General features: G+C 40.9%; 2 pseudogenes; one reads left to right on the top strand and one right to left on the bottom strand.

Moving 5' to 3' along the window:
• The first annotated feature begins 1,369 nt into the window (after positions 1 to 1,369).
• LOC127221264 (zinc finger and BTB domain-containing protein 14-like) overlaps positions 1,370 to 12,632 on the top strand; it is a 35,730-nt pseudogene continuing 24,467 nt past the window's right edge.
• On the bottom strand, positions 2,587 to 2,703 carry LOC127221678 (uncharacterized; annotated as a pseudogene).

Below are 12,632 nucleotides of genomic sequence, written 5' to 3'. Positions count from 1 at the left end.
CCATAAAGGACTGCGTAGACCCAGCCTGACTGCTCCACTCCACCTGCCTAAACAATATGCCTGCATATTGAAAACATCCCACTGTGCTTCCAGTCAAACCACAATAAATAGCTGTAACTTCCTGGTAGCTACCTATGCATATATATGTCCCCCAGAACCTTTAAATGCACTCAACCTTCATCCTACAGAAAGGTTGGGGCCCTTGATCTCCCAACAATGCAGTCTCAGGCTGTTGGGACCAGTTTGTCTGCTTCTCTGTCTCATTTTTCTTAGGGGCAACTTTCATTCCAATTTTGTCTCCACTTGCTGGGCTCCAGGTCTGAGCTTGGGAAGGAACCCATCAGTGAGGCTGTTACCCTTAAATCCTTCCAGAAAGAGCTAGCTACAAAGGAACGACAGGACATGTTCTGGAATTCCAGGAATAATGTGGGCATGCCACACAAAGATGACTAAAGCTACCAGAGGTCACATTATCCACGCCTCTTATTACAATGATCATGCAGTAGCCAGAAGACCAGGGCTCGCCCACAAGTTAGCACATGATTTCCCTTTACTCAAAAATAATTGAACTTGGTGTTTCTGTATGGGCATCAGCTATTCTTATTACTTTAATTCCATATGGTAATTGTCTTGCTGGTTTGAGAAATAGCAATTCTCAAACATTGCATATGGAAGGTGTTCTCTGTCGCCCAGTTGCTGTTTAAGACTTTCTTTTTCATAGTCATTGCTTGACTTCAGTGTTGTTTTGAGTTTCACAGAAGCAGGCAACATGGAAAGGATTGCTGAAATTCCTAGCCAGCTGCTGTTTCAAAATCAAGAGAACACGATTCAGATAGCCCATGACTTGCTCAAGGTTATTATTGGTATGGACACGGAAGGGCTAGCGTCAGGGTCCTGCTTTGTGAGCTAGAGCTCTTGCACGCTTTGTCTAACATTCAGGCCTGTAGCATCTCCTGTACCCAAAGGGAGTGACCTTCTAGACAACACCAGGGCAGTGTTGGAAGGAAGGAATGGCCAGTTCGGGGAAGTTAACAGTCTGCCCATGAATAGCAGGTAGGGGTTTGGTCATCGTTGCTATACTGGCCACTGGTGGCCACTGGCTTGCTGTCATTAATTGCACAGTTTTTATTCTACAACATCAGGCCTGCAGATTAAGAAGGACTGCTGTAAGCCAGTTGCCCCTTTTCTATTTTTTACTCACACATTGTGCTGTTTATCTTCTAAGAACTGACAACAAGGAAAAATCCAGATATTGGCCTCAGAGAAAGATAATTGACAGTTCTGCAACTCTTTCTGGCTCCGAAGAAGCTAACACATACACTTCAGAGGAGTCCAGCACTGTGTTATCCCCTGGCTGTCACCAGCAATTATGGAGCGGACCATTGGCTGGCTGCTCACACACAAGTGGAAGGTGAGTACATACATGTCCACTCTCCATCTCATGTGAAATATCAGTTTCAGGCAATTTGTTGCCCTAAATATGAGAGGTGAAGTTGTGAAGGTTTTAGGAGAACACACAGGAACATCTTACATCCTTGGGGTTAGAAAGATGTTTGTTTTAGTTGTTTTTCAAGATAGTTTTCTCTGTGTAGCTCTGGCTGTCCTGGAACTGGCTCTGTAAACCAGGCTGACCTCTTATGCACAGAGATCTGTCTGCCTCTGCCTCCCAAGTGGTGGGATTAAAGCCTGTGCTACCACTGCCCAACTAGAAAGACTTTTGTAAACAAGGTATAAGCTGAAAAATCAGACTATATTAAAATTTGAAATTTCTGGTCATCAAAAGGCATCAGAGAGTGAAAAGTCAGCCACAAAATAAAGATATTTTCAGTAGTTATGTTTTTCAGGGGACTGGTTCCAGAACAGATATTTAAAGAAAGCCCCATAAACTGATGAGAAAAGCTGGAACTTCACACAGAAAACTGGGAGAAGATTTGAAGCATTTCATAATATATCCAAATGGCCAATGCCCGGGACATGCTTGGGTCTCCACAACATGCAGACTGCTTTGATGTGAATAGATTAATGGCAGATTGCCTAATTTTTATTAAGTGTGAGACAGGGGGAATTTACTAGTTTAGATACCGAGAAATAGAAAGTGTGGGTACAAATAACTGATAAATAAACACATACTTACTAATTCACAGAAATATTTTTTCCACTTTGCATGTTAAATCACATGTTAATTACATGTTAAATCACAAAGCATTTCACTCTTGTTGTTTTTCTTTTCTTTTTTTACTCTTGGTTTTTTTTTTTTCAAGGCAGGGTTTCTTGTATAGCCTTTGCTGTCTGTCCTAGAATTAGCTCTGTAGACCTAATGGACTGGACTTAAACCAAAGGTGTGCGCCATCACTGCTGGCAAAGCCTGCCTAAGTTGCAAAGTATTAACACAATTTGCTGCCTGCTTCCAGATGGTCCTTTTAATTTTTTCCAACCAATTGTAGATCAGATCATAACAATGACCCCTTCATTGGTCACACGGCTTTAAAAAATAATAAAACTTACAGAAATCCAAGTACTTAGTCAACAATGCTACAAGTGCTCAGAGGAATCTGTAACTCTCATCCCATTTTACTGAGAGCCCAGGCATGTATGAATCTGACCCAGTGCTCCTACTGGTAAAGGCCAGTGTCAGTGTGGTCTTCCTTCTTTATGACCACCAAGACCAGCATCAAGATCCGATGGGGAAGGGAGCCGGAGGGTCAGAAATTATTATTATATACAGCCACTTCTTGTGTGACAACTTGATAGAGTGTTCAGGACAGCATGCATTTGTTTATTGCTTTTCGTACTTGTGAGTCAGAGTCTTGCTGTATAGTCCAGGCTGGTCTGGAACTCATGATTCCTTCGCTTCACTCCCGCTCAATGCTGGATTTCAGGTGTGCACCACCATACAAGTATCCATCAGTCAAAGTACAGATTGGGAGGAGGAAGGGGACAGCCCTATGGTTGCACAGATGGATTGATGGACAGATGGCTATTGGTTACACAATGGATGTAACATTTTTGTTTAGCTATCAATATTTTCAATATAGCAGGAATTACACTACTTTTCAATCATTTGATGTTACAGTAAATTCTGAGTTCTACACTTGATATTTGGGTGGAGTTGTGTGTCAGTTCATTTAAACTGGTATTACAAAATACCCCAGACTCAGTAACTATAAACATCATAAATGTATTTCTTCCATCCTTTTAAAGTCAGAGAGGGCGACGCCAAGTTTCTAACAGATTCTGTGAGGTGAGCATTCACTCTCTTCTTCCCATTTGCTCATGTTATGCTCTCAGTGAAAGGTGCAAACTAGACCCCTTGGGTCCCCCTTTTAAGGGCACTAAGCCCACTAAGTCTCATCCTTTTGACCTAATCACACCCAAGGGAAATTTCAACACATGAAGTTTGGAGGACACACTTGGACTAAAGCAAGAGGGAGACAGTTTTTCTAAAATCTTTTCTTTTCTTCTTTCTTTTTTTCCCCCCTGAAATCTTTAGAGAGTTTATAATAATAATAATAATAATAATAATAATAATAATAACAACAACAACAATAATAATAAAAGACGAGAACTCCACATATCACGCATGTAGGATCAAGCCCATAGAATACATGTATCATTGGTTTTTTGACTGATGGGCTAGGCTGCCTTTCTTACTCAGCACACATTTTGTTATAAAATCCAGCATTTATCAAACTGGCTTGTAGACTCAGCTATCCTCATACGCTGATTTATTACTTTCTACTGATAACTATCTAATGTTTCCCTTTCTGTTTTGTGTGTGGGGAGGTGCTGTTTTTGTCTACATGCGTTTCTATGTGCAGAGTGCTTACTGTGGCTGCAGAGACCAGCAGACAGCATTGCATCACTTGGAACCAGAGTTAAAGCCTGTTGTAACCTGCTATGTGGGTGCTAGGAATTGAACCCAGGACCTCAGGGAGAGCAGCTAGTGCTCTTAACCATTGGGCCATCTCGTCAGTCCAAAATATCTAACTTTTTGAGGCACTCTTGCTATGTAGCTCTGGCTGTCCCGGAACGCACAGAAATCCTCCTGTCTCAGCCTCTTAAGTGCTGGGATTATAAGTATGGGCTATCACACCTAGCTCATTTTTTTTTTTAATTAAAGGAATCACAGAGGAAATACATAAAAGTTTGAGTCTATATATAAAAAGGATGATAGAAATCATAACGAAGTTAGCATTTAATAGCATGCTTTTAGATACTTTTAGAAAGTAGCTTGGTGTTAGAAGACTCATTTATATTTTACAATCTTAGTTTCCCCTTAAAGATCAAATTTTCCATTATTTATGCCTTAGGCAGAGACTGGCATGTTTGGATTAAACAGGAACCATGTAATTATTGTCATATACATTTATATTAGTTTCTACAGCACATCAAAGCCCATTTGATATCGACACATGATTCTTTTAGCCTTGGCAAATTAGGCCACCTCAGGTGCTGTCTGTTTCAGAGACTTTCTTATGAATGCTAATTATCACTATTTTATAGGTATGTAGAAGTGTTCATTCAGATAAGCACAATGACAGAAACATGAATTTTTATTGTGCTCAGAATTGAGGCTGGAAAAAACTGGCAGAAATAACAAAAGATGTATAAACCATTACCGAAGTATTTACATCCAAACCAAGGAGCACTGTAATCTGAGGACTCTGAAGGGTATTGAACAATGAATGGGCTTTTGGAAGCTTTTATGTTCCCAGTTTTCATATCCTCACATAGTTGCCTTGGTGATGAGTCATTTTGCAGATTAACAGGAAATTGAGAAGTGGTTCAGAGAGAGAGAGAGAGATCTAATTTTTCATGACCAAAGACTGAGGATTTTTCAAATCTTAGGAGTTCATTGATGTGCAGAAAGAGAATGCCAGGCACAGTTCTTCTTCCAAAACATCAATAATTTACTTGTTAGCAGTTTGGTGGCTGTCAATTAGTGAGGCTGTTGCTCTACCTTAAATACACATCTCCATCACCATCTGCAGGTGGATATCTGGATGGATACTGGTGATACAGACAATGCCCATTTTATGTGAAAGTCAGGTATCTGATACTTCTTTATTGAAAAAAAAATTTCATGAGATACAATTTGATAATGTTATTCTCTCCCTTATTTCTCCCTGGATCCTCCTTACCTATCTATCCCCCCAAATCTATTCTCTCTCTCTCTCTCTCTCTCTCTCTCTCTCTCTCTCTCTCTAAAAATAAGCAAAACAAAACAACAAAACAAGAAATATACCAAAAATGTCACCAAACAACAAAAATAAGCAAGCAAAAAAATCTATAAGACAAAAAAAAAAAAAAAAAAAAAAAAAAAAAAAAGAAAAAGAAAAAGAAAAAAAGAAAAAAAAATCCCATAACCATCCTGAGTAAGGTAACACAGACACAGAAAGAAAACATGGCATGCACTCACTCATAAGTAGATATTAGACATAGAGCAAAGGATAATCAGCCTACAATGTACACCCCCCAGAAACAAGGAAACAAGGAGAACCCTAAGAGAGACATACATGGACTCCCTTAAGAAGGGGAAAGGGGCAAGATCCCCTGAATAAATTGAGGGAGGGGACAGAAGTAGGAGAAAGAGGAGGGGGAAGGGGAGTGTGGAAAAGATCTAGATGGGGGAAGAACAGAAAAGGAGAACAAGGAAAGAGATACCTTAATAGAGGGAGCCAGTTTGGGCTTAATGAGAAATCTGGCACTAGGGAAATCTTCAGGGATCCATAAAAATGACCCCAACTAAGAATCTAAGCAATAATGGAGAGGCATCTTAAATGTCCTTTCTGGATAATGAGATTGATGACTACCTTAAATGCCATCCTTAGAGCCTTCATCCAGCAGCTGATGGAAACAGAAGCAGACACCCACAGCTAAGCACTGAGCCGAACTGGAATCCAGTTGTAGAGAGGGAGGAGTGATGAGCAAAGGGGTCAAGACTGCTTGGGAAACCCACAGAAACAGCTGACCTGAGCAAGTGGCAGCTCATGGATCCCAGTCTGATAGTAGGAGAACCAGCATAGGACTGAACCAGGCCCCCTGAATGTGGGTGTCAGTTGGGGGGTCTGGGAAGTCTATGGGGCCTTTGGCAGTGGAACCAGTATTTATCCCTAGTGCACAAATGGACTTTGGGAGCCCATTCCCTATGAAGCGATAGTCTCTCAGCCTAGAAACATAGTGAAGGCCTAGGTCCTGCCCCAAATGATGTGACAGACTTTGATGATCCCCATGGGAGGCTTCACCCTCCCTGAGGAGAGGATGGGGGTGGGTGGGATGGGGGATTGGTGAGGGGAATAGGAGGATGGGAGGGAGAGGGAACTGGGATTAGTATGTAAAATAAAATTGTTTTTTAATTTAAATAATTTAATTTAAATACTTTTTTAAAAGCCCACATAAAACAAAATGAGGCAAAATGTCTACAAAAAATACCATTGAGTTTGTTTTGTGATGACCAATTACTGTTGTGCATGTGACCTACCCTGACATGTGATTAATATAGCCAGTGAGACTCCACTGGGGAAAACTGATGTTTTCCTTTGCAAGCAGGGAATAATTGTAGATAGTCTGGTTAGTGGTGGGAGCTGTCTGTGTCTGACATCACTACTTTACAGGCATGCAGACGTATTCTCCTCATATCACTGGGCCCTGTCTGGCTTCAATCTGTGCAGGCCTTGTGCATGCTGCCATAGTCTGTAGAGGGAGATTTACTCTGTCTATCTTGGTCCCTCTGGACCGGTTTTCTCTCTGTTCACTAGTTCTGCAGCTGCTTAATGAAATAACCACTCTGAGACTTACTATCAGTTACAATTGTTTAGCTAATGGCTTAGGCTTCTTACTGGCTAGCTTTCTCTTAATTAATAACCCACTTCTATTAATCTGTGTATCTCCATTAGTTAGCAGTGATACCCAGGCCTTCCTGGCTACTACATAGCCTGTGTTTTCTCTTCCTTTATCTGCCTCTTTGGAATTCCTGCCTAGCTAAATTCTGCCTGTTCATTGACCAAAACGGCTTTATTCATCAACAAATAAACATATTTTTCACAGCATACAGAAGGACATTCCCCATCAACAGTCTCTCTGAGTTCTTATGTGCATCAGTCCTGTTGTATCTGGAAGACGTGGCTTCCTTGGACTCAACCATCTCCCCTGGCTTTATGATCTTTCCACCCCCTCATCTCACATTGCTTCCTGAACTCTGGTTGGAGGGGCTTGATGAAGGCATCCCGATTAGGACTGTGTGCTCCAAAGTCTCTCATTCTCTCCATTTTTTCTCATCTACTAAGAAGAAGCTCCTCCAACTGACCCCCCAACTGACACCCACATTCAGGGGGCCTGGTTCAGTCCTATGCTGGTTCTCCTACTATCAGAGCTGAGTGGAAGAACTGATCTGATCTATGGGTGTAGCAGCATGTTGTTAGGAGTTATTTTATTGCTGTGTTCCTTTAATAGAACAATAGTATTTGATTTTCCTTTAGGTCTACTCTGAGTATTTCTTAGTCACTTGAAGTTTTTTGTGTAGGGTTGAGGATGCACAGACTCCCCCCAACCAATGGACATCTGACTTTTAACAAGGAAGCCAAAACTATACACTGGAAAAAAGATAGCATCTTCAGCAAATGGTGCTGGTAAAATTGCATGTCTGTATATAGAAGAATGAAAATAGACTCATCATTATATTTATTACCACACAAAACTCAACTACAAATGGATCAAGGACATCAACATAAGACCAGATAACCTGAATCTCATAAAGTAGAAAGTGGGGATATACTTGAACTTATTGACACAGGATAAGACTTTCCAAACAGGACACTGATGGCACAGGCAGTAAGACCAACAAATGGGATCTTATGAAGCTGAAAATATTCTGTAAGGCAAAGAGCACTGTAATTAGGGTAAAATAGCAGCCTACATACAGCATGGGAAGAGATCTCTACCAATTTTACTTCTGATAGATGACTAGCAACCATATATATATATATATATATATATATATATATATATATATATATATATGGACCCAAACATGAAGAAAATAAATAACCCAGGTAAAAATGGGATACAGAGCTGGTACTTAACTAGAAACTTCATCCATACTGACTAGCATCCATGGTGCTGGATGGCACCCTGTGTGTTACTGGGGGAAAAAGACAATCACCAATATCTCCCAGTTACAATCCTGTGACTCAAAACAGTGACCTGCCTTCAAGTTTACTGGTACAACAGTGGCACAAATGTTACAGGAATAACCAATCATTTTATGATTGACTTTAAGATTTATTCTATGAGACAGAACCCATACCTGGTACTGCTAAAGTGGCCAAGAACCTGAGGCTAGATAGATCATGAGCTCAGGGAAAAAAAATATTATTTTTGAAGCGATTGTGAAAGATATTGTTTCTCTGAATTTTTTTCTCAGTCAGTTTGTCATTCATATATAAGGTGGCTACATTGTGTTAATTTTGCATCATGTTACTGTGCTGAAGGTGTTTACCAGCTACTGAAGTTCCTTGGTAGAGATTCCAGGGTCTTTTATGTATAAAATCACATCATCAGCAAATAAAGATACTTTGACTCATTGCTTATCTGTACCCCTGTGATATCCTTAAGTTGTCTTGCTGCTCCAGCTAAAACTTCAAGTACTATATTGGATAGGTATGCAGAGAGTGGACAACCATGTCTTGTTCCTTATTTCAATGGAAATGCTTTGGGTTTCTCTCTTTAAGCTGATGCTGGCTATGGGCATGCTATATTGCCTTTATTTTTATTTTGGTGGTGGTTTGAATGTGAATGACCCTCATAGGTTTGCACATTTGAATGTTTGTTCAACAGTTGTTGGAACTATTTGGGAAGCATTAGGAGGTATGCCTTGTTGGAAAAGCTGTGTCACTGGGGGTGGACTTTGAGCCCAGTGAAACCACAGCCATTCCCAGTGAGCTTTTCTCTCTAGCTCTCTCCCTTCTCTGCTTTGTGGTTGTTGTCTCAACTTATTAGCTTTCAACTATGACTCTCTCCAGCTGCCATGCTCCCCTCTCTGTTAAACTCAACCTTTGAAACTCTAAGCAAGCCCCGAAGTAAATGCTTTCCTTTATAAGCCACGGTGATCATGGTATCTTTTCACAGCAATTGAAAAGTAGCTAAGGCTATTATGTTGAGGTATAGTTTTGCTTTGTTTTTTTCAAGACAGGGTTTCTGTGTATAGCCTTGAACTCACAGATATCCCCCCGCCTCTGCCTTCTGAGTGCTGGGATTAAAGGTGTGTGACACCATCACCCAACTGAGGTATGTTCTTTGTAACCCTAGACTTTTTAGGGTATTCATCATGAAGGAATGTTTGATTTTGTCAAAGGACTTTTCTGTATCTAATGAGATAGTCATATGTTTTTTGTCAGTTTGTTTATGTGGTGGGTTACATTTATCAATTTGTGTATGTTGAACCACCCCCGAATCTCTGGGATAAAGCCTACATGATGGTAGATTATTATTTTTTTGATATGTTCTTGGATTCAGCTTGCAATTGTAATATTGAAATTTTTTGCAACTATGTTAAGAAATATTGGTCTATAATCTTTTTTGTTGGGTCTTTGTGTGGTTTTAGTATCAGGGTAAATAGTGGCCTTGTAGAAAGAATTAGGTGATGTTCCTTAAGTTTCTATTTTGTGGAATAATTTGAAGAGTAAATTGGCATTAGTTCTTCTATAGAGGTCTGATCAAATTGTGCACTGAATCCATTTGGCCCTGAGATTTGTTTGGGCTTGGAAGACTTCATTATTTCACAAAGGGTTATGGGTCTGTTTAAATTACTTATTTGATCTTGATTTAACTTTAGTAGGTTGTATATATCATAAAAGTCACCCATTTTTTTAGGTTTTCCAGTTTGGTGGAATATACATTTTTAAAGTACCTCTTTATGTTTCAATGAATTTCCTTGATGTCTGTTGTAATGTCCCATTTTCATCTCCAATTTTCGATTGTGAGCCTAGCCTTTAATGGCTGAGCCATCTCTCTAGCCCTCTTTTTTGTTTTCATTTAATTAATTTCAATCCTGAATTTGACCATTTCTTGCTACTTTTTGTGTTCATGCCATGAAAACAATGCTTCAAATTGAGGTTGAATTGTGAGGCCAAGACCCAAGAAGCTCAGTGCACTAACTGTGATTCATACAGCCCTGAGTCACTTCTGCATCCAGTCACACCTCAGGCTTCATCATTGCCTCTGTGTGATGGCTAATCGTCACTGTTATCAGGCTTGGGTTCAGATGGGACTTAGTGCATCGATACAGCTCATCTCTGTGTAGGTCTGTGAGAGTTTTTCCCAATCGGATTGACTGTGGGAGGAAGACCTATCCTGAACGAGGGCGGCACCATTACAATGGAATGATGGGGCAAAAGGAGAATGCAGTCTCTTTTTCTGTTTCCCATTGGCCCATTGGGTGATGGGAGGGATGCAGCCTAGTGTCTGAGCACTGAGCAGAGGAAACATACACTAAGTGGTAGCTGATAATGTTATCACCCCTATGTAATGCCTTGAATGCCTGGAGCACTGATAGGTTTCAGTATCAAATACTCTTGAGGGTCATCAGGTAGTATTGCTCACACAGTCCACGTGATGCCCAGCTTCTTTTCTTTTCCAATTGGGTTGTCTCTGACTCCACAGGGTTAGGAGTATGGGTGGGGCCCACAGACTTTTCTGCCACTGGTCTTCCCCTTCCACCCATCTCTCCTTTCATTACAGGCTCTGTTCAGGGAAGCCCAGTGTTAGGGAGGTGAAGAAGGTGATCTGTCTCCTCCCTTCATCTCAGTAGGTCCTTGGTCTTCCATGGTGCGGGGGGTGGTGGTGGTGGTGGTGGTGGTGGTGCTGCTGCTGCTGCTTAAGTTTGGTGGTTTATTATGCTAAAAATGTGTTTCCATTATGGAAAGGAATCTGGTCAGCAGTCCTACAATGTCACAGTGTATCAGCATTCTAAATATCTTCAGCTCTCCATGATTCTCCATCATAGCCTCTCTATCAAGCCTGGTGAACAGCCCATCTGTTTTGTGGTGAGGGGTGAGTTGGTCTCCTGACACTGTCTGCAGCTCTTTGTCCTGCAGGCCTCCGAGTCATGAACTGGGCTCTGTTCTGTACTCAGTGGAGTTCTTTCAAATATTTTTGGTGATCCTGTGAGATACTGACTCTTAGCCAGGTCTCCAGTCTCCTGAGAATAAAAGAAGTCAAACAAGAAATTATTAATAAGAATTTGCATTCATGCAGACATATTCAATTATCCCCAGTTAGCAATTATGACCAATTCTTCTATTGTGATAAGACTTAATAGAACAGAAAGAATTCTTGAGGGTGCTAATTATTTCACACAAACACTGGGCTGAGAATTCCTCATGAGGAAAAATGTAGAATGGAAATAACGAGAGTTCAGTCAGGAAATTATTTTCTGGTAATAACTGTTTACCTGTACGCCAGACTTTTGTTTGTATTAATCCCTGTCTACAGTCTTCTGGGGGATGGTCTTTGATTTTCATCTTATAAACATGGAAATTGAGCAGACAGTCATTAAAAACCTTGTCAGAAGTGGAACCAAGCCCCAACTCTCTTTCACAACCTGGGGAAATATCCCTGAGATTGGGTGCTGTGTACAATGCATGCATGAACTGTTAGCATTTAAAATATTAAGGTATATTTTATATATAGCAAAATTTACCATTCTCACACATAATTCATGGAAATAAAGCCATTGTCGTAGACCTGATAGATAAGGGTTTCCCAGCCTGTTAAATTTCCCAGCACTATTCTTTAGCAGGTAAGACCAGCACCATATTTTTCAAGGCCTCTTTTGAAAAGTATATAAAGGCACGACCTGCTTCTGGGAAAGGGAGACTCTGATCAGCTAAGCCTCAGAGGAACACTCAGATTGTGGTGCTGTGATGGGAGATGTCATTCTGTATATATGTTTCTCATACTGGTTAATGAATAAAGCACTGTTGGCCAATAGGAAAGCAAGATAGCCGGGACTAGGAAACAAGAAGGATTTGAGGAAGTAGTAGGGAGGGGTCAGCATGTAGAGACAGGAGAGAGCAGAACCGCTGGCCTCTTCTCTCCAGTAAGATGAGACCACGTGGAAGTACTTAGATTAATAAAAATGGGTTAATAATTAAGACAGAGCTAGCTGATAAGAAACTAGTACCTGGCCAACAGCATTATATCAAATACAGAGTCTCGGTATGTTATTTGGGGCTGGCACTGCAATGGGTCCAGGCCGGCAGGAAAAACCTTACTCCTTATAGTGCTGCCTGCAGCTCTCAGGAGTTGTCACTGATGCTGAGGACAGCCTTGTGATACTGCAGCTGCTTTTGAGTCACCCCTGCTCCTCATAAGTGACCCATCCTGCTTACTCCTGTTAGTAGCTCCAATAAAAACTCATTGGTTCACCAAGTTGGACTTCGTGCAATCATTACTTTGATCTGTCATGGGTTTGGGTTCCTTTTCTAGGATGAATAGAAATGTGTGTGTGTGTGTGTGTGTGTGTGTGTGTGTGTGTGTTGTGTCTCCCCAAGAAAAGTCACACAATACCCACTCTGTCAAGTTAGTAATATGTGCTCCTTCCTTTGGAACATGGACTACCTGCCAGGGACCAT

The sequence above is a fragment of the Phodopus roborovskii genome, unplaced genomic scaffold (assembly GCF_943737965.1).
Source record: "Phodopus roborovskii unplaced genomic scaffold, PHOROB, whole genome shotgun sequence".
Taxonomy (NCBI): Eukaryota; Metazoa; Chordata; class Mammalia; order Rodentia; family Cricetidae; genus Phodopus; species Phodopus roborovskii.
Note: the sequence above shows the minus strand (reverse complement) of the source record. Positions and strands in the feature narration are given on the sequence as shown.